Source organism: Diadema setosum, chromosome 12 (genome assembly GCF_964275005.1).
Source record: "Diadema setosum chromosome 12, eeDiaSeto1, whole genome shotgun sequence".
NCBI classification, from domain to species: Eukaryota; Metazoa; Echinodermata; class Echinoidea; order Diadematoida; family Diadematidae; genus Diadema; species Diadema setosum.
This window is the reverse complement of record NC_092696.1, coordinates 937,196-960,916: the sequence shown is the minus strand read 5'-3', so window position 1 is coordinate 960,916 and position 23,721 is coordinate 937,196. Positions and strand designations below refer to the sequence as shown.

Sequence of the window (23,721 nt, the reverse complement as noted above, 5' to 3'; positions counted from 1 at the left end):
TTTTGAAGCTCTCGAAGGAAAAGATGCCACCGCACGATCTATACTCCGAAAAATTCAACAATAAGGTCTGGATACCAACAAAACGCCGAATTCAACTCAACAATCAGGAAAATATGCTGTAGGTAAGTGTTGCAATTACATTACTCTTAAAATCATACAAAATAAAAGGTATTTTATGTGATTTTGCCGTCAATAGTGACGGTCGGTTACAACGTTGAAACACTAACACATGTCAGACCCTGTTCACAGTGTCTGGTCAGGCTAGCGTAGGCCTAACTGTCGTCTAACACTGAGTAACAGTAACATTTTACTAACAAGTTGTAGTGTCAGTTCACCCCTTCCTACACTCTTGTAAGGTTTAATTTATCAATTTCTACGTAGAAAGGCACAGTTCTAGGCCTTATCATGCCCTATGCTGTGATAAAATGTAGGGCATATGCTGTTAGATGGGTTTTATTTTTAACGTTGTGTTAATAGGCCACCAATACACAATAGTACGTAGACCCTATGGGCGCTAAAATAGAACTGCGACCAGCCCAAACACGAAGCCCCCTGTGTGATGAGCGCCCCAGGGTTTAGGGCGCCAATGTTGCAATGCCAGTGCAGTGGCGTCAAGCTCTGAACTGTAAAAACTTCTATCGCATGGGCCATATTGGCTGACATCACCAATTTCCATTGACTCCCATATTAAAATAGGGGGTCTACAATTAATAAACAGTTTCTGTTCCATTGCATGACTAGGTCTACTGAGTCTGATGTCACAATAAACAATTACCTTTGGCGTGTGCACTCAACACTCTTAACAAGCGTGCATCATGTCACTCATTTTACTGGAATAATCAACTTCAATGCTACTTGCACTCGGCTGCGTACATGTGTATGTAATGTGAATGTGCTACTGATTTGCATTCCATGAAAATACTTCTACTATTATTACTACCACTCAGTAGTAGGCCTGGACACCTGTCCTAGGCCTTATGGTTGCCATTTCTGCACTGAATTCAAGACTCTTTCTTGAACTAGTACAACCTGTACGTCTGTTAGTGTTATTGTTGAAGGCGTTGTATGAAACAAATAATGTATGGGATTAACTCGTGCAATGGAACAAGATTTCGCACCTGGATAAAGATATTCTACTCCACTCTTTCTCTTTGTAGCATAATCAATGTGGTGATCTGTGTTTAAGTAGAAGGATCTAGACTTAAAAATTCTACAGATCTACACTTCTGGCTGAGATGTATGATGATGATGATGATGAAGTCTTGTATAGCGCCGGTATCCGCCAAGTCAGGCGCTCGTGATCATGGCGCTTGCTCCAAAATAAATACGTAATTCAGCTTAAATTTCATGGGTGCACCGCTTGTGATATGACAGTTAAAATAAAAAGAAATAGTTCCAGGAAGTAATTGTCTCCAAATGTGTAAACATACATTCTTACACATTGGCATTAAGCATCACATACACCAGTGAGAGAATGTAGTGAAGTTTTACAATATATGAGGCCTTTTTTATTTTTTACTTTTAATATTTTTTAAGATAAAGGGAATGCAAATTACCTGTTATTTGTATAATTTGTACTCCAAGGAGTACTCTGTCAGGACTATCCCTTCTTGGTGTTTAGATATGCAAGACATCCCTGGTATTTCTAAAAATTGATTTTAACGATAACATCTGAAACAAAAATCAGAGATATCGGTCTCATTTTTTCCTCCAGCATGAAATACAACCCTCGAGACCAATAAGAAATAATTAATTACATAAAAATCTAGAAATGTGGCTATGGCGACCATTTATACCCCCGAAGCATATTTGTTTTCTTCCTTTTTTTTTTTGTAAAGCGTTTCTGTTTTTCATTTTCCACTTCCTTATCACTGATATTTCACAGTTTTTGTGTTTATTTTCAGATCAATGCGGACTTTGCCCAGTTGTACCGAAAAAAGTGCAGGAGATGGTGAACAGATGGGGGCCATTTTACGTCAATAGAATCTTGCACTTGCCAAGCGAAACTACCCTTAGTTGCAAGACATCGTAAGAAGATGTGAAGACATTGATGGAGACAGTAAGTCCTTCCGCCAATCCTCATAGATCTTGTGGCATTGATTATAATTACTGGAACAATTTCTGTCCAAAGTGTAAGAGTAAAACTTACTCATTTGTTTATGCTTCATTGCTATTACACCTTTCAGGAAAGTGAATGTGTACGAGTTTGCTCTTCATAGACTGATATTGATAATAAGTCGAAAACTGAATGTTAGGGATTGTCAGAGCTGATACAATACGTCATATCTAATATGTTAAAGAGAATGTGTGAAATACTTAAAGTTGAAAAAAAAAATTTGTATTGTGTTCCATTCTATAGGAATTTTGTGGAATGTCACTACTTGCAGCGATGCTTCACAGACCCAACATCCCCATGTAGAAGAAAGGGAGAGGACCTCTCATGCTCCCGAGGGATGCCCAGCAGTACCTGGTGCAGAATGACTATGTGCCTGTAAGTACAGTATATGCTTAATGTTTATAGACGTGAAATCAGTTTATGATCAAATCATTGAGCTTCCAATTTTGAGAATTATCAATATGCATGTTTCATTGGGCTTTTAAGTACCAGCTCATGTTTAGAGAAGAATATTTGAGCTTCGTATCTTACAAAGCAAGGCTCGTGTAGAATCTGCATGTACTCAGTAACAGGTGGAATTTAAAAATCTGAATTTCTCATGCTGTCGTGAGAAATGCAAAGTTTTCTTCTCTGATATATCAGTGTTTTTGAAGCGATTCTTCTCAAACAAACTTTAGAACATTCAGCAATGAGTATTGTGTTGGGGTAACTACCGTGTTTTGACAGTTTTCTTTTAAATTCATTAAATTACGGATTAAAAATGCATGCTGACTTCTATTGATTTGATTATGTACATCAAATATCTTATGAGTCTGGAACATGTAAATATCAAGTAGGCCCCACCCCGATGATGGCAAAAAGTAATCTGATTTCTGGGAATTTTTTTCAAGGCTTTGAGGTTTACCAGATGAGACATAATGTTTTAAAATAATATGTTCCGAAATATATCAGAAATATTTACTTGTACATCACAAACTAAAAGTTCTGTGATGAATATGTTATTAGTACATTGTATTTAAGATCAATATGTAAAATTATATTTTAATATTTTTTCCCTCCAGAGTGCCCTCTCACTGAGAACTTAACTTCCCTCTATGTGATGCAAAGTTTATTTGATAATAATTGTAGCCTTTGTCATTTGCTCAAACGATTCAAGTGAAATTTAGTTCGAAATATCAGTAGTGCTATACATGTTTAATCTCTTTTCAGGTAGGAACCAATGTTCATGGCATTGCTGATGCAGAGACTCCAACCCCAGCCGCAAGCATCTTCTGATCTGGAGATTCTCCCACCTGAAAGCCTTAGCAAACGGGAAACGCCAAGTTGATCCACGCGAAACGTATACATCACGAGCGAGAAGCGCGAAGTTCAGTGATGCTAAAGATGCCACCTTCAGCCAGCCCTGCTTAGTCAGATAAGGGAGTGACTAGACGTACATCCAGTATTTTCTCATCCTGGACAAGACCATACTAAGTCCAGGCTGGAGATGACCGGAAGCAAGAATTTGACAGACTCTTTAAAGCCCACTGTGTCTTCATCGTCAAATATGCTTGGGTGCTTGAAGCATTCTTTGATTTTGTGGTGGCATATTCATGTACTGCTACAATCCCAAGTGAGGGCTTCGTTCTGGGCATTATAGCCACGAACTTCAAGAACACGTCAGTGTATGATGCTAGTAAGATTTTCTGACATTGTGCCACAAACCCATGCACACAAGAAGCATATCTGACTTGCCCTGATGTGCAGCAAAGTTTTCTTAATTTTCGGTGAATTCTTAAATCAAAGTAACACAGGTAAAATGCTGCAATGTTTCCTTTGAAGATACTATCATGCGTAATGTTTGACTCATGGATATTGAGTTATGTTATGTGTGCCTCACTTTTCCATTTATATTGAGCTACAAATCCATGCACACAAGAAGCATATCTGTCATGCCCTGGTTGTAGTAAAGTTTCCTTGTAATTTTTTTTGTGTGCATTTTTAAATGAAAATAACACAATAAGGAAAGTTAATGCCGCAATGTTTCCTTTAGAGGTACTATCATGTATGTGTGTGCCTCACTTTTGCATTTGCATTGCTACGTGAACATTTAAACAATATTTCAAGTTTTTATACATGTCCAGTTTCAATTTATTTATTGTTCATCTTTGGCTTGTTTTCTGTATAATTATTATGTCTGGTTGATGATGAAAAAAAAAAGTAATGCCAGATCCGCATTGATTTAAATTGAAAGAAGAAAGTTTAAGTTCCCCTGAACACTTTTGTAATTATTCAACGATTACCTAATTTTCATCACTCCCACAGTGTTGTTGAGCCATTGTCCATCACATTTATTGAGCGCTGATTTGTTGCTATTTTCATTATGACGTTGTGGCTAAACACTTTAGTATGAAACTCTCTATATAAAGAAATAAACTTTGGTTTTCCAGCCAAAGTATGTGCTTGAACCCATGAGGAAGGATAGATTCAGCGCAGATGGGCACCTTAAACAAATTTAGAGCATTTGACTTGAAATTTGGCACACATGACCACTATGGTATATAGATATATATGGAAACAATGTGGTGAGCAATGCATTGCCATGGTAACAGCTTTTTTTAAACCAAAAAACATACAAAAATATTGTGGATTCAGCTAACTTCCTTTAGTCTTCGAGCATTTAGCTAGAAATTTGGCACAACAGACCACTGTGGAATGTAGATGTGTAAACGTATTCTTTCGTAAGTGTCGATCAATGTGTTGCCATGGTAACAGCATATTTTGAATGAAAATCATACAAAAATATTGTGGATTCAGTTAACTCCCTCACTCTTTGAGTAATTGGCTTGACATTTGGCACATGCAACAACTTTAGCATATAGATGTGCAAACTTAATCTTTCATAAATGGTGAACAATGCGTTGCCATGGTAACAGCATCTTTTCACTAAAATGCATACAAAGATATTGTGGATTCATGTAACAACCTCAGTCTTTGAGCATTTAGCTTGAAATTTGGCACACCTGACCACTATGGTACGTAGATGTGCAAACTTAACCTTTCGTCATTGTTGATCATTGTGTTGCCATGGTAACAACATAGTTTGAATGAAAATCATACTAAAATATTTTGGATTCAGGTAACTCCCTCAGTCTTTGAGCATTTGGCTTGACATTTGGCACATGCAACCATTGTAGTTCAGAAATATGCAAACTTCATATTTCATCATTGTTAAACGATGTGTTGCCATGGTAACAGTGCATTTTCAATGAAAATCATACAAACATTTCGATTCTCCTGTCTCTGTTTAGAGCATTTTGGCTTCAAATTTGGCACATGTTACCTCTACATTACCTAGATGTGCAAAAAATCTTTTGTCAGTGTGGAAAATGTGTTGCCATGGTAACAGTATATTTTGCATGAAAATGATACACTAATGTGAATTCAACTAAACCCCTCACCCTTTTAGCATTTAGCTTGAAATTTGGCACATATGACGGCTATGATATAGGGCCTATAGTTGTGCAAACTTCATTTTTTTTCTTAATGTCCAACATTGTGTTGCCATGGTTACACAATTTTTAGTAAAAACCATAGAAATCGTCAGTTTATTTATCTTGCTCACTCAGTTTTTGAGCACTTGATTTGAGAGGTGGAACAGTGCATTGCCATTGTAATTTTTTTCTTTATTAAAAAGTAAGAAAAAATAATCCTGGTTGAGCTAATTCCCTCAGTTGTGGGTGGGGGTATATTAATCACAATGAGTGATAATTCTAGTTAAAAATTCAGATTGCATCACTTCAACATAGTGCTTTGTTACGAGATATGACATCAAAGTAATTAAGAAACTAGTGGTCCATCTCACTTGAACAGTCTCTTGAGATGGTTCCCTGTCATCAGTTGAGATGGATTCTTAAATATCAATAGATTAAGCAGGAATTTGTATATTCTTTTGTCAAACATTTTGTCTACCAAAATGCAGTATGGAAATGTACTTATGTAAATCCATTTCAGACAATCGATATTCAAGGAATTTTAGAAGTAAGTTTAGAATGTTAATTGTTATTTGAACTTCTTAAGGTTTTAAGGTGAATTTACTTCAGAGTTTACATAGATCTTGCTCCCTACTGTTGTATGTAATACAGTTTGGATTCAATTGTAAATTTTCCCTACGGAATAGTGGAAAAATTAGGAAAGTCTGGTAAGAAATAAGGAAATGTAACACATTTTCAGAAAACATTTCTTGACTAGTCCGTATGAATATGCAAATACATGCAGGTGAAAAGTGTAAAAATATTTTGAAGGAATGACATCATCAATTCCCTCATTTGGACGTTCATAAAGACTGGACAAGATCTGTTTTCTGGAAATGTGTGAAATTGAAAAGAGGCATATCTTCCTTATTTCGTAGCTGATTTTCATAGTCTTTACACCATTCTGTGTAGGGAAATTTCTTCTCTTTTCTAATTTGATTACACTAATTTTGGCCTTTACTTCCCTCTTGATTAAATTTATACTATGCATCATTCCAAAAAATCAAATAATTCCTTAAATTGCATGCATGGGACGTACAAAGCGTGTAAATCTAAACGTCAACTTAATGGAGGCTGTATTGTTTATTACACAGCATCATTTCTAAAATTTAAGTTATTAGAATTCATATATAATCTTATATTTGTTCATAGTTTCCATCTTACAACTTAACAATGCTCACCAGTAAAAGAAATACATAAAATGAAAGTGAATCGAGTCGTATGGAGTCATCTTGCAAGATTGAAAAAAGTGAAAAAAGTAATCTATTTGGCAATGAAGGTTCCAGTCGTCTAGTAACTTGTTTACAGAACACAGTGAAAGAAGCATCAGTAACATGAATGTGAAGATGTGACCATCTGAGACTATTGCAAAATATGCTCTGTTTTCATCATGTCGTACATGTATTTCATTTTTTCTGGAGCCTACATGTGTATGACAATCATCTCTATATTTTGTAACTTATCGATGTTTGTGAAAAATGCATCAGTTTGATTTTGTTAAAATAAATAGACCTTTACATGTGAAGAAAGTGCATCAATTGGCTGTCATTTTTAGTAGTCTGAGTTTAAATCCATGATGGATTTATTTGAAATAAATCCAAGGAAGGATAAAAATAAGTCTTTCGTCGTTTAAATCCAAGCTGGATTTATTCTAAAAACAAGTCTAAGAAAGATTTAAATGTAATCTAATAAGACTTAAAAAATAAATCCTATAGACTTGAAATTTAAGTCGAACATAGACTTAAATTTTTAAATCCTAGCTAAGACTTACTTTTAAGTCCTAAGGTTTTGTCGGTATTTACAGTCCGCTTGGACTTAAAGAAATAAATCCATAGGACTTAAAAATAAATCCTAGAAATTAAGAGAGTAGGTTATGCATGGACTCATCTTGTGTAAAAATGATAAATCCTCGTTACCCCCGGAAGTGCCTGAAATGAATTAGTCAAATCTTAAATGAATGTAAGAATGAAGGACTTGGGTCATTCTTATATTCATATTCTAGCGCCCTCTCTCACCCTTCTCTCATCTCTATAGAAGAATATCGTGTATACGATTAAAAAAACAAACAAACGACCCAAGTCCATATCATATAAGGAACGACCCAAGTCCATCACACAAAATGGCCTCTCAACAATTAATGTCAATGTTTGTTGTCATCATAATATAATATGTTGTAATTTGTATGTACGATGTTTCATTCCCATCACAGTTAAATAGAATATTATTGAGCGAATCAAAAAAAAAATGTTTTTATTTCTTTTTTAAGTTTACCCGAAATGGTCTTGCATGTACTTGGGATTGTTCTTTTGTTAAGATATTCAGTCACATGCTGAAAATGTTCCTTCGTAGCACATTTTAATGTTGTATATATATACATATATATATATATATATATATATATATATATATATATATATGTATATATATTTATACATATATGAAGAGCATGTTCGCCAAAACCGATAAGTCCATTTTTGAAGATTTTGAAGTACGGTCTTTGTTATAAAGTACACAATAATACCTTTTAAATGATATATTGGTCACTGCATATGAAGGTACATTTTGGTAGAAAGAAGTTATGGTAGAAAGAAGCAAAAAAAAATCTAATTATTCTCTTTATCTTTCTAGACCTTCAATCGCAAATTCACCTTTATTCACCATCAAACGCAAATTAAAATGGTTATTACTTAGTGGATACACACTACCCGGCTCTTAGCAACCCGTGTTTTTTTTTTTTTTTAATACCCCAGTCTATTGTTTTTGTCCGCAGCTCAAAGTTATTTAACGATGCCGTTATAGCACTTTTTTTTTTTTTGTAAACATGGGGAAATATGTACAGTCTCGCTTAAGCGATACTAAAGTATTTATGTTGTTCGATAGTTCGTTCTTAATACTGATTTTGCACTGGTACAATTTAAGTTGGTAAAGATAAATGTGTCCGTTCTCCGTATAATTTCACGCCTATGAATTTGGGAACCTACAGTTTTTACGAGCATCATTGCTTTTATGTAGGCCCCATCATATTTCTGACATTGATTTGCTGTTTTTTAGTTGCGTGTTGCATGATATATATATATATATATATATGTATATAATATATATATATATATATGTATATAATATATATATATATATATATATATATATATATATATATATATACATATATGTATATACACATACACATGGAATCAATATATGTTTTTGCGTGGGGGTGTGTCTATTATACATAATATGTGTGAGAGCGTTCAATGCGCATTCTATTTGCACTTATTACATATAGGACTATTATTCTTTCTTGATCATAATGATGGCTCTAAGAAGAGCCGTTTGGGTTCGATAGAGAAGGGCGAATTCACGCCGCCTAAATCCTCCTCTTTCGACGGATTTTACGACATTTGCCGTTCACCGCGTCTCGCAAAATGCGGACTTTGCGAGGACTGTCATATCTGGGATATGACTTTGCCACTTGGCTGCTGATATCCTTGAAACGCTGGTCATCGATGAGGGCTGAAAGCGGTGGGTCAACAGTGCGATCACCGTTGAAGCTGAAGCCGGCCAACTCGTCGCCTTCGTAGACCAAGCTCATTGTCTTCAACAGGAGAGATTGACCGCACTTTGCTCTCGCAAGCACATGCAGGAATCTCTTTCTGTTGACGACAATGCCGTGCTCATCATCGCCGATCCTCACGCTCGTGTTGCTGCCCTGATCAAGACTATTGTTTTGACTATTAAAATTGGGGAAAGATGTCACGAAGACGAAAAGGCAGAGGACTGAGGAAACTTCACTTAAATTGTTACTCTGCTAACAAAACTACAAAGAACACACGCACACACACACACACACACACACACAAACACACACACACACACACACGAGAAGTAGAATCGCCTCTTCCTGGAAAGAGGTCGATACAACGTATGTCAGTTATTAAGGAATGAACGAATGAATACCTTGAAGAAAAACGTTGGAATCTTGTGGAATACACTTCTATCATACACCCTTCTCTATCCAGGGCAAATACAACCTCGGCCCTGTTTTATGAAGAGTTAAAATTGATTATTCGAATAGTTGATTTCAACTGTAAGTCTATGGCAGCCTATGTGGTAAGGAAATACAAACGTGATTTTATCTTTTGATAAAACGGGGCCCTCGTATGCCCTTGTCAGGTTGTGTGATAATGTGGGGTGTATAAAACTGACAAGATAATCGTTAAGACATGTTCAATGCTTGTGATTCTTTGATATATCATTACACTCTCGAAGTATAATTTGTTTCATGTTTACTTGCCTTCGATAAAGTTTCTGTATTGTCCTGACATTCCTTCATTTCATTTTGTTTTTCTTTATCCTTTCCATCGCCGCAAATACTTTGGATAAATTTTGCTACAAATTCACATTTTCGTCTTGACTTCGCGGTATATTGTACTTTCTTTGTGCATGTTCTCAAAGAATAAAAAGTGATGACGCATATTTCACACATAAGAGGTTACTGCCCAAGTTATGCATATCATCTTTCATTTGTTTGGAACTCAACTGAAAACCAAGCATAATTATATTGACACCCAGTTTTTGTATTTTTTTTTCCTTTTTTGACGAAGTTGTGTAGTTCATTATGTGCACGTCGTTGATCCCAGAGAAACAGTCCCCTATACAGGTATTTTTCCCCTTAAAGCCTTTCCTCCTATATTTGCAAAAGGCGTAGCCTCAGTTTGTTATCTGCCACTGATTTCTAACTATGCTATTAAACTTTGCAAAGACGCGTGCCGCCTATTCAATAGCGCCTTGCAAATCAGCAACAGCGCCTGATCATTCATCACTACCTTTTGTCTCGATACGGAACAATACGGGATGGCAAGCACTTAGGTACAAACGTGTCAATGTATTGAAAGCACCGAGATTACCACTCACGCAACTTTTTGGTAGAACTCGTCATTACATCGTTACAGTGACGAGAGAGAGAGAGAGAGAGAGAGGGGGGGGGGGAGGGAGAAAATAGATTTTTGGTAGAACTGAATATATTACATGTTGTCATTTTAGATCCAAGGTGGTGGATAGCGTATTAAGTTGATAAAATGCTACTTTCAATCTGTTTTCAATAGAAACAGCAGAGAAGGCGTTCACGCGTGATGGCGTGAACAAGTATTTAAAACGGCCTATACCGTATGTCACACCGCACGACTTAACACATACAATCTTTTCCTACTGTAGCTACATTGTGCAAATCATGACTTCGTGAAAATAAATTAGGGCTATTACAAATGAAGACGGTATGTAATCATACGGCGCTTCAGCACTTCAGGAGAAATAAAAATTAAGCTGAAAGATTGTAATATTTTTACATGCAATACATAATACAGTACATATGTATCACTCGAAGGCCTGCTTCAATATTTGTACCATGATTTACAAGTGCTACCTCTATATGCATGTTTTAGTATCGTTCGTCTTTCAATGTACAGAGCAAGGCAGGATTTTGTCTCTGTGTGTGTTCTCGTCAGTGTATGTCTGTTTGTTTGTTTGTTTGGACGAGGTTAGAGTTGATACCATAAGCTTATATTCGACCCCTGTTCTCTTTTTTTCTTCAATTACAGGTAGGATTTTGTCTCTGTGTGTGTTCTCGTCAGTGTATATGTCTGTTTGTTTGTTTGTTTGGACGAGGTTAGAGTGGATACCATTAGCTTATTAGACCCCTGTTGAGTCTCGCATAACTATAGTTAGCTTTTCTTTCTCAATTAAAATTCATGCGAAATGGTGCGAACTATAATTGTATGCATGTTCTTACTTTCAAAGAATTGGAAAGGAACCGCGTAAAAAGATATTCCTCATAGCTGCGATTCAACTTTCTCTGTGCCATCAATACACCTACACCTACACACACACACACACACACAAGCACACACACACATATATATATATATATATATATGTATATATATATATATATATATGTATATATATATATATATATATATATGTATATATATATATATATATATATATATATAGGTATTGTGCTGTTCGCGCTGAATTGTTTTTACAATTTCGGTCTCTCATACGTAGGCTAGTATTAGCGCATCAAATGTAGCGGTGATTGTGTGTTAAGTGTATGCGCGCGCGCAATATATGTGACACTGCACCTCAAAACAAACAAAAAGTCGCCAGACATGAATTTTTAGTTAAGACAATATTCTGAAAGAGCAGACTTTAAGCTTTAAAATGATGTATAACTCAAATCAAATGGACTCTCCTAACCTATCAAAATATTGGAAAGAAAGCACAAACTCAGGAAAAGTGTGAACTGAGAAAAGAGGCTCTGAAGTACAGTGTCTATTCAAGCGCTTAATCTTTACCAAACCGTGCTGGCTGTGCCATGAATGGGACAAAAAACAGGAAGTAAACCACCAGAGTGACAACAATGAAGGGATTATTAGATTAAACTGAAATTTAGCATGCCTCATTAACACATTCTGTCCATAATTAATGCCAACTTTCAAAGCAGTAGCACTATCCTTTCAAAAGTTATTAGAGTTGAAAGTGAAGACTGTGGACAAAGTTTTTCAGAAATGAAAAAGGGATTCTAAAGAAACACCTAATCACACTATTCTACCAAAAATGCTTGAGATAAACTGCTAAAAAACACACTTTTCTGCCCGTTTCATGATACCAAATGTTAGCATAATATAAAAGAAGACCTGTTCTTTCAGAAAATATGAAAAAGTCAAGTTCGGCTAGGTTGACCCATTTCACTTATTTTCAGTCCTCACGCAAAATCAGTGTGTGCGACTTTATGTTCGTTTTGAGGTGCACGGTCACATATAGTAGTGTGTTTTTCGGCCTTCCATAATGGGCTAGAAAGATGGCGCACGAACCGACGGTTTGCTCGTTTGTGAGTCTAGCCAAAATGCAGAAAATGTGTAAGATTATCACACGATAATCACAGAATCCGGGATGGAAGTCCTTTTACTATGCTGGCCTCGGATTTCTAGGTACCACTAGATCCTATCCGGTCAGCTAACCGCCGTACACACAATGTACAACAAGAATACAATTGCAGACAGTCGAGTCGAACGTTGCACTCTTGTCTTTATTGAATTATCCTTCTTGCTGTGCATGCGCAAGCCCAAGTGCGTGTGCGCATGTATGTGATGAACGAACGGTAAAACTCCAAATGAAACAATGAATGATACACTATATGAATATAACAGCTCCACTACCCTTCAAAGAGCGAAGGGATCGCCTTCCCAACAATCGTTCAAAAGCTTTGAAAAGAGCTCAGATCCTCCAGACGAATATGGTGAGGGATCCAATCAAGAGGGAACACATATTGACGTTTATGGAAGGGGTCATTTCCAAAGGCCATGCAGAGGTGGCGCCACCTCTTGATGCACATGAAGAGTTCTGGTACCTACCACTGTTTGGGGTGTATCATCCCAAGAAGAAGGACAAAATCAGAGGAGTCTTCGATTCCTCGGCCGAGTTCATGGGACACTCCCTGAACAAAGTTTTGTTGAAAGGCCCTGATCTGACCAATGACTTGGTTGGAGTGCTGTTGAGGTTTCGGAAAGGACCTGTTGCAGTCTGCGGAGACATTGAGTCAATGTTCTTCTGTTTTTCAGTAGCTGAAGAGCACAAGAATTTCCTCCGATTTTTTTTTTTTTTTGGCATGAGGACAACAATTTTGACAAGCCCCTTATCGAGTACCGTATGCTCAAGCATGTGTTTGGCAATTCCCCTTCTCCAGCCGTAGCAAACTATGGTCTAAGGGACCTGGCCAGAGATGCTGAGCCAGACGTTAGGGATTTCATCCATGACAATTTCTACGTTGATGATGGACTCACCTCATGTGAGGATGCAGAAACAGCTGTTTCACTCATGACGAGGACACGGGCCATGCTGCAGGAGAAAGCTGGCAATCACTTGCACAAGATCGCATCAAACTCCCATACAGTACTCGATGCATTTGATCCAGAAGAGGTTCAAAAAGACACCAGGAACCTCACATTGAGCGATGGTACCCCAACTCTAAGGAGCTTGGGTGTTCAATGGAATTTGACTGACGACACTTTCAGGTTCAAAATCGAGTTGGTGACAAAGCCCTACACAAAGAGAGGAGTTTTGTCCATGATCAATGGAGTGTTCGATCCATTGGGTTTCCTTTCCCCAGTTATGATTCAAGCCAGAGTCCCGTTCCAAGAGATGATAACTCACAATGTGGAGTGGGATGTCGTGCTCCCTGAGATGTACAGGCCTGTCTGGGAGTCTTGGACCTCAGGATTGTCAGAGTTGGAGTCACTATCGATTCCTCGCAACTACCTTACCTGTCTTGAGAGAGGGATCTTGCATGTCTATTGTGATGCTTCTGAGGTAGCAGTCGCTGCTGTTGCGTACCTGATAGATGGGGATGCTGAAAACCCCAGTGCAAGCTTTGTCTTTGGAAAGTCCAAACTGGCTCCAAAGCCGGGTCACACCATACCAAGACTGGAGCTTTGTGCTGCGGTCTTGGCCACGGAAGTTGCTAGTGTTGTGTGTAGAGAGTTGAACATTCAAGCCGCAACAGTAGTTTTCTTTACGGACAGTAGGATTGTTCTTGGGTACCTGAACAACACGACCAGAAGATTTCATACCTATGTGGCGAACCGGGTTCACAAATTTCTCAGTTTCTCCCAACCTTCACAATGGAGGTATGTGCCTACGGCCAACAATCCTGCAGACTGTGGCACACGCCCGGTTTCAGCTCGGTCTTTGAAAGGCTCATCATGGCTTACCGGTCCTCAGAAGATAGCTGTTCAGGAAGTAGTGAATCCAGTGTCAGAATTTCCACTTGTAGATCCTGACCTAGATGAAGAGATAAAGCAAGATGTTAACATCCAGGTCACCAAAACCAGTGTGGAACTGCAAGGACTTGTTCCAAGGTTTGAAAAGTTCTCAACCTGGAAAAGCCTAGTCAGAGCGTTCCGTCTGCTCATACACATTGCTCACTCGTTCAGCTCCAGGAGTGACAATGGTTGCCATGGCTGGCACACATGTAGCAACACAAACGTTGAATTTGTACGTCATGTAGAGATGATGATCGTGAAGGAAGTACAGAAGCAGATCTTCCATGAGGAATATGAATGTCTCAGAGAGGGAGTAACTCTACCTTCTAACTCCTCAATACGGGACTTGGCACCCATCCTGAACCAAGATGGTTAGATTTGCGTTGGTGGGAGGTTGAGGAAGTCCTCGTTTCCTGTGGTAGTGAAGCACCCGGTATTGATCCCTGGCAAGAGTCACATTGCCAAGCTCCTTATGATGCACTATCACAACAACGGGTACCCTGGCAGACAGTTGACAGAAGGTTCTCTGCGTGATGCTGGGTTTGGGATTATCGGGGGCAAGAGAGTCATATCTGCCGTTATCCACCATTGTGTGATCTGCCGCAAACTAAGAGGGAAGACTGTGCTCCAACGCATGGCTGACCTCCCTCAAGAGCGTCTAAAGATCGGACCTCCTTTTTCCCAGGTTGGCGTAGATTGCTTCGGACCATGGAAAGTGGTCACCAGGAAGACCAGAGGAGGTGCTGCCAAAAGCAAGAGGTGGGGAATGATATTCTCCTGCTTGACCTCCAGGGCTCTTCATATCGAAGTTCTTGAGGAACTGAGCACCTCATCATGTATCAACGCACTTCGGCGATTCATGGCTGTGCGAGGCAAAGTGGAAACCTTTTGGTCTGATAGAGGATCAAATTTTGTGGGAGTCTTGAACGACAAGGTGTTTCACACCTTTCTTGAGAGGAACAACACAGAGTGGAAGCTAAATCCACCCCATGCCCCAGACATGGGAGGAGTCTGGGAAAGAATGGTAGGACTATTCAAAAGAATTCTCAATGGCATTCTGCTCGAGGCTAGAAAGAAAAGTTTCACCCATGAGACTTTGGTCACATTCATGATGGAAGCAATGGCCATCGTGAATGCTAGACCTCTTGTTCCACTGAGTTCTGATCCAGAGGACACATCGTTCCTCTCACCTTCGGTGCTCTTGACTCAGAACCATGGGAGCATAGAAGAGATGCTTGTCGAGGATTGCAAGCGTAACATGTACACTGCTCAGTGGAAACGTGTCCAAATCCTGGCTGACAGATTTTGGAAACAGTGGAGAGTCCGCTACTTGCAAAGCCTTCAGCAGAGGCGCAAATGGACAAGTACGGAGAGGAATGTCATGAAGGGTGACATAATCTTGTTGAGAGACGGGGAGGTCAAACGAAACCAGTGGCCTCTTGGGATCGTTGAAAGTGTTGGTACTGGAGATGATGGTTTAGTCCGTCAAGTTCAAGTCCGTCTGCCTTCAACTGGAAAAACCTATTGTAGGCCAATCCAGGAGTTAATTTTGTTGGTTGAGGCGGAGTAAACGCCTGTTCATGGTCAGTTTGAAGGCCACTTGTTGACAATTGTGCAGTTTTAGAGTTTACACTTTGCATGTAATATGTACCATACATTATGTGTATTTGTATTCTATCAATAGGGGATGTGTTGTGGACATCGTAGGTAACATTTTAAGTTGTGGAATTTTAACGTCCATCGGACGTTGGGGGGGGGGGGGGAGTGTGCTGTTCGCGCTGAATTGTTTTTGCAATTTCGGCTTCTCATACGTAGGCTAGTATTAGCGCATCAAATGTAGCGGTGATTATGTGTTAAGTGTATGCGCGAGCGCAATATATAGTAGTGTGATTTTCGGCCTTCCATAATGGGCTAGAAAGATGGCGCACGAACCGACGGTTTGCTCGTTTGTGAGTCTAGCCAAAATGCAAAAGATGTGTAAGATTATCACACGATAATCACAGAATCCGGGATGGAAGTCTTGCATCTGATGGTTCTGCGTAAGTTTACGATTATTTCGTTGTTCACAATTCTTGATAAAAGAGACTATAAATGTGACCCTCTACAACAAAATGATCCTAAAGTCGGGCGAGGTCGATTATTTGAGAATTGCATGATATAATCCCCTAATCTTTCCGCTTTAAATTGATATATAACACATTTTATAAGAATAATCGGCTGCGGAGATATCGATGTTTAAAAGAGAGCATGTCGAGATGTCTGGAAAATCACTGTTTCGAGAAAAGCGCCCTTAAAGTCTTCCTTTCGACGCAATCGCGATCAAGGGACACGCAAGTTAGTTTTCACCTCTGGACAATAGAAGGTAAGCCCTAGCAACCCCCGAAGAGTTCATTCAAGCACATCAGCGTCGGCGGTCTCCTCACTAACCAATCAGTGACCAGAATGTGAGAAGCGGCTGGGCATAGCGCACTCCGCCCGCACGCACCAGTCGACTGGGCAGTGTGCGAGCTTCACGCTTCGGTTAGCAGCAAGCAGCAAACTGACCAATGAGATCACTCTGGTCGTTGTTAGGGGCGGAACCTATCTGTAGCGCTCAATCCAAATTTTCGAACCAGTTTCTGCTTCGTTGAAACGCTAAAAAACATGGCTCAGAAAAACGCTATTTTTTCATCTTTTCTTTGATCATTTTGCTTCAAAATTTCGACAGATGATAGAAGACATGTTAGACTCCAATAACATATCAAAATAAAAAAAAAAATCATAAGTTTTGACCAATTTTAATGCTCGGACTTCAAACTCGATTTTCACGCTTCGACCGTGCGCGACTTTAGGGCCTTTTTTGTTGTAGCGGGTCACAAATGCCTTTTGTGTGTCCGGATATCACGAATGGTCTAGCGTAAGTGACGCCAGTGTATCTAGGTTATGTACTGTGCAAATTGATATAGCGTAGGATCGATAGCTTCGCATTGTGCATTGTACGTTGTACGTTGCGTGTAGTGTTATTGTAGTAATTGTAGCGCCGTAGACTCGCATCGACTTTGTGTTATCACTTGGCCGTGAGCTGTTATGATGTGTAGAGCAGTAAGCAGAACTTGATTTATATGGTGGTAATTGTTATGGTCAAGTTCACACAAATGAATGCAAGGCGGTCACAGTGAATTGAAATGAACAAATCTTCCGGAGCTTTATTAGGAATTTACTTAACAATCAGTTTCCAACCGGAATAATGAGAATTGTTCAAAACATTACAGCGAAATTAACCATAACAATTGAATGTTAGATCGGATCGTTTCAACAAAAGATAACTTTAAGACAGATTATGTGATACCTGGCCAGGGTTTTACCCTAACAGAACCAACGTCGGGGCCCAAAGCTACTCATCTGCGACGTGACGGGGAGGCGACGCCAGACGCTATCATATCACGTGGAGAACGCGTCGATGCTCGGGGACTTCCTCGGATCAGCAGGCAACGCTATCTTACTCAGGTCAGCTTGCAGCTCCGCGACTACGCCGGGCAGAAGGGCGTTGGCCGCCAGGTGTGCGTTGCCACTCACACAGTATCGACGCCCTGGATCGACCTCGGCGTGGCTCCCACTAGTCACCGTGTAGCAATCGCAGGTGGGCGTTGGCTCCAGACCGCCTGGTGGTTCGCCTGGCCAAGTCAACGGAAACTTATCGACGCCGTCGTCGTCGAAGGGAAACGGGCTAGAAGCAGGTTGGCATCTTCTGGATTATCCTGCTGTTTAGCTCTTTAACTCAGTTCGCAGAATACTTGTCTTAGGGAAAGCAATTTCTCCTAAGACCGTGGACGGGACGTTGAGAAAGCTATAACGGTCCTCTCTAACCGGAGTCTAATTGTCGACTGACGAGACCAATGGATTTTTAACATGAGCATTATTACATACATGGAAAATTCCGTCAGGCACGCCCAGCTTAATATATTCACAACATTAAACTCAACCTGGGCGAAGTGTATAAGGCTGCGGTTCAAACGAATAACTTGACATTGAGATTACATAACCGGCGGTGTTTACAAACATTCGCGATCGCGCACGTGTGATCACATACACATGATCATAAAACATGAAACCACATTCTGCAGTGATAAGATGGGCAAATTCGTAACAGTAATACATTCAGAATTAATTCACAACTCCTGTTAAGATTGAGTTTGATTCATACAGTTGAGCAACTCGGTTTGTTGAGTAAGACTTCCAGGTGAAGATTCAAAAATAGATATGAGGTTGGATTCAATACTAGTAATGATGAAGATTAATGATAATCTTGCTGTGTGGACAGTTCCAGTCTAAATAATGCCTTGAGACGTCAGTATGAAAAGACGGTCTTTTGTGTTTTGAGATACAGTGTACGTGCTTTACGTGTTACACTCCTATGTGGTTTTATAATGGTAACGTACAGGCTGAAATATTGTCACATTTTTATGTGATATGAAGTGCACGTTATTATAGCATCTTAAGCAGCTCTGGCTTAAGGGAAAGTATAATTTACCTTGCTTAAATGTACAAAGGCAAGCGTAGTGCCACACATTATTTTGCATTTTCCATACGATCCTTTGCCACTTACTGTATTATTTCACAGCTTGGGACAGGATCGCAATCGGAATGCGTCCAGATGGGTTAAGCTTCTAGGCTTGGAAGATCACAAGTCTTTAAGTCTGGTATAGGGTCTTTACATGTATATTACCGCCTTTAAACAATATTTTTCTTGTTGATATTGCAACAGAAAATGGATATTGCAACAGTGTACAAGGTGTATAATTAACATTGCTACAGTGTAATAGTGGATGGATAATGATATTCCAAAGCTGTCTGCAATTTTATTCTTGTTGTACATTGTGTGTACGGCGGTTAGCTGACTGGATAGGATCTAGTGGTACCTAGAAATCCGAGGCCAGCATATATATATATATATATATATATATATATATAATAACAAGGAAGCAAACCGCATACACACACACACACACACACACACACATGTGACATCGATAACTTTTAGCATACTCAATTGGAAACGAACCAGTGATCTTAATTTAATACTGTCTTCATTGAGAGATCACAACTATTCATTGCGTCATTCATTGACTTCACTGTATTATTACAGGTAATGTATCACCTCATCAAGCGTTAATTCTTTCAGTCGTTTGCAAAAAACATGCTGTCTCAATGCATACAGGCACGGACGAACAATGACACGAAAAGAAATAAATTACTTAGGCTTATATGTCTCACTGTGAAGTGCGAAGGAAGCGATGGACAGTGACAAACGGTTCTAATGTCTTTCAAATGTGAATATTATTAATACTCACATTTGTAAGACAAATTGAAACTTGCACTTTCAATCGTCTGACAATCAGTGCGTGGATTACATATGGCTTTTATTGATAATGCGATCATCAGTGGGAAACATAAATTAAGGTGTCATTCCTTTTAAACGTTTGATTCTTGCATTAAGCCTGAAGGAGCACAGAAAAAGTGATAGAATGGGTCAAAAAGGGTAAGATATTCTTATATAGCACATGCACATGGTTATCGCATATAAATTTATGCTTGAATATGTGTGCATGTGTATGATCTCAATTTAAGCATCGGTGCAGAGAGGCGACCCCTCCCTGATTTGTGCGAGTTCTCTGCAGTGTCAATGCAATGCGTAGTTTGTTTGTTTCTTTTTTGGCATTCCACTGGAGCAGCTTCTTGTATGGCATGGTGTATGCAGTCTCATCACGCCATGTCATCGCCAACCTCAGAGTTACAGGCTGCTCTGCTACCACTTGGTACAGTCTATCTTTTTCGTGGACTTTCAAATCCATGCCGTTGTTAAATACACAGCTAAAATCTCACGAGACTGGACGACTTGCTTCTATAATATTTCCAAAAACGTGCCTAGGACTCTCGTCGGCACTGCACCCCTCATTCACTCATTAATTTAGGGAGACATGGATGCGTACAGTTCTTTTTATACCATCCCCTTACAATACAAAACACATAATCAAGAGAAATGAATCGAAGCGGAGAAATGCTCACAGTCACATGAAGACGAACTTATTCAAAGCAGATTCAGTAAATACGCACACTGTGCAACACTTGCATTTTCGCTTATTACAGCAAAACAGACAAAACTGGACCAATGAGACTCATACATGTACATTGATTATTGATCATAGCCAACATGCAATCTACCATGTACACTTCTCAACTCTTGTTATCCCCTCCCCCCTCCCATGTTGTCTGCCGATGAAACCTATCAATTCGTCGGTGTTTTCACGAACCGACGCTATTTCGTTTGTGAGCGAAAATGCAATTCTGAGAAAATCGCGTTTAAAATCTCACAAGTTTTAGACAACGTTTTCAATGACTTTTCCTGTCTTGTGTGTGAAAATTTTGACAGGGTGAAGAGAGTGGAAGTTGTTCTTCCTGTCCATAGTGTAATTTTAGTGTGAATTCAAAAAAAAAAATACGATATTTCTGTCTTCAAACTCACCGCGTCGGTTCGTAAATCCATCGTTTTAGTCCAGGCGCAGGGACCCAGAAAAAATGTGACCGGCGACAACGGTTTCAGGCAAAAGTCGGGAATTTTGAAAATTCATTTTTTCACTGAATCACATTGCCCATTTCCTAAGCTTTGCATTGATATAAAACACTGGTATTCTTCGGCACCATAAGTGGGCATAGCAAGAGAAATAAAATGCACTTTTTAAGTTGTTAGCCTGACAAAATTGCGAGAAAACAGGCTTTGAAGATTCACCTCTTTCTCAAAGACTATGTCCGAGCGTCGACGCGAGGGGAGAATCACCCATCCGTACGATGGTGCCAATCGATAATAAGCTCCGCCTCTAGCAACCACATCGCCTTCTGATTGGCCCACTGAGAGAGTCAAATTTCCCGGGCACCTTCCTCGGAGCTCAGCGCATGAAGCCGAAAAACAATGCGTTTCGCTCGGGTTTGTTTACAGTACGTCTTTCAAGATGGCGAATACGATAATTGCACGTATGTTGTACATGTGTGTGGTGCACGCATTACGCAATGGCATCCACACGCCATGACCGTGTGCATGTAACAGGAGCGGTGGCGAATCCACACATTTACAAATCGCGTTTTCATTGTGGTTGATTTGTCTATATCATTGGCAACCCTTTTGAAGGCAGAAAATTGCTTGTACTGGCAAGGGTCACGCTTCCTGTTTGTGTTGTTTTTACAAGACACGCATATGTTGCTTTGTTCGGTGGTGCTAATTAAATCAAAACAAACAAACAAACAAACTCGACTCGTTTGGTGCGATCTTGATGTGTAGTATTTGAATATAATTAGTCACATGTGACCGCTCCTTTCCTCTCATCTACTCCAGTACCTTCAAGCTGTCATAATTTCTACTACTTGTACAAGTAGACAAGTTTGAGAATATCTAGTTTTCTTTTCACACGGTTATGTCATGCTACATGATTTTTGTTTCACTTCCGTTGTAGAACATTGCGGTAGAATAGTTTGGATAGAAAGCCAAACGAAGAGCACGCACTACAGAGCGAGCATATATAAACCACTTTAGCAAGAACAATGGAGCATGTAATCGTGCACGCGAGGACAAAGCATTCCCCAAACGCTGCAACTGGTGTCTCGAAAGCCGAATTATGTAAATGTATGCGACGCACCAGCCAATCGCATGCGAGACCCCGCGCCGTAGCAACGCTGGGGATATTGGCGCGGAGTTCGAAAGAAGCTCGAAACTGACGAGTGCGATCCAACATAGGGTGTTTAAAATTCCATTTTCGATAGGAAAAACTTAGTCTTATGCTATGAAATTTAGTGTAGATGTAGAAAACATATCAAAGATTCGATTTCTGCAAAAAACCTAAATCGACAAAAATAATGGTCAAAATCTTTGTACCCCGCCTAGGAGGGAATTTGTTCTTGCGACTTTTGCCTGAAACCGTTGTCGCGGGTCACAAATGACTTCGTTCAACCCACCCCGCAGAAAAGGTTTGACTGCATAGGGTGGTCGGTTGGACTCTCTGGAACACCCCTAGGTAGTATGTGATTCGAAATTGTGGTATCAATAAAATTTTACAGGCCATTTTAGTTGCGACAAGACCTTATTGTTCGAAAAAGAGTCTGCGCACGCCAAGAGTACTACACGCACCACTAGCACTGCTACAGGCGCCAGTGCCAGTGGTGCCTGTAGTAGTCTTAGCGCACGCAGACTTTTTCCTCGGCAAACAAGGGTTTTTGCCAGCAAACTCACTAGCTGAGGTCAGTGTAGTTTAGTTTCTAGCCGTTTTTATTTCGTGTATATTTTTCCGAGTTGCAGCAAGCCGAGTGAGGTTGCATATCCAGTGATTGTGACCCCAAACCGTTCGGGCGTCGCAATCACTTGGTATGCGCCTTCGCTCGGCTTAGCACAATAAAGTGGGCTTCTACACATGCGCAAGCTGCAACTCGGAGAGATGAAAACGAAATAAAAACGACTAGAAACTAGACTGGGGTCGGTTACGGCTGGCACTGAAAATTACAACATAACCACAGTTTTTTTTGCAGTTATTTCATGAATAATTCCTCAAAACACCGTAAAACCTTATATATATATGTTGCTAGAGATGTCAGCAAAACAATGGGATACATTGTAAGTTAAAATATTGTGCATGGTTACCATGGTAACCAGATGTATACAGGTGATTGATAATCCAAAAAATGCCTCCAACTGCTGCAAACTTTGGTATTTTTTGTTCAGTTTTTTTTTTTGTAGATAGGTGAATTAAAAACAAACATTTCTATTGATTATTGTTCAAAAAAGTTTTTTTTCCTGTTGCCATGGCAACCAGTAATATCCAACCAGGATTCAGCTGTCAATACTTGATTATGAAATATCACCACAAGCTGTCCAAATATATATAGCTTACCAACGAAAAGTACGCTTTTAATTCCATTGATGGATAATGCAGTGTACGTGTATATTCCTTCTTTAGAAAGGAATTTATCTGCATTCTTGAATAAATTTCCTTTAAGAACAAGAACAATCAATTGCTTTCTTCTGCTCTTTTCCAAGGTTGTTTCGAATAACCATTTCTCTGTAAATATGTACTCTAAAAAGCTAATATCAGAATATCGTCGGCTCTGCTCTCTGTATTAACATAGATTTTGAAGGGAATTTTGTGTCCATACATTGCTGGAAACAACATTTGCCTGTAATTTGAAGTCAAATATGTATTAAAAGTACGGTAAATGGTACAATTATGCAGAATGACATGCTTATTGAGCTTTT

At 39.3% G+C, this 23,721-nt stretch overlaps 1 protein-coding gene and 1 long non-coding RNA gene across 2 annotated transcripts in view; both read left to right on the top strand.

The window, feature by feature from the left end:
• The window catches only part of LOC140236270 (uncharacterized), a gene marked incomplete at its 5' end in the record, with an annotated part of 262,437 nt that overhangs the window by 84,394 nt on the left and 154,322 nt on the right, over nt 1-23,721 (top strand). The gene's annotated exons all lie outside the window — the stretch shown is intronic.
• LOC140235657 (uncharacterized) lies at nt 1,953-3,375 on the top strand. The gene is made up of 3 exons (XR_011901705.1): nt 1,953-2,059; nt 2,360-2,491; nt 3,326-3,375. It is a non-coding gene; the product is annotated as an uncharacterized lncRNA (long non-coding RNA).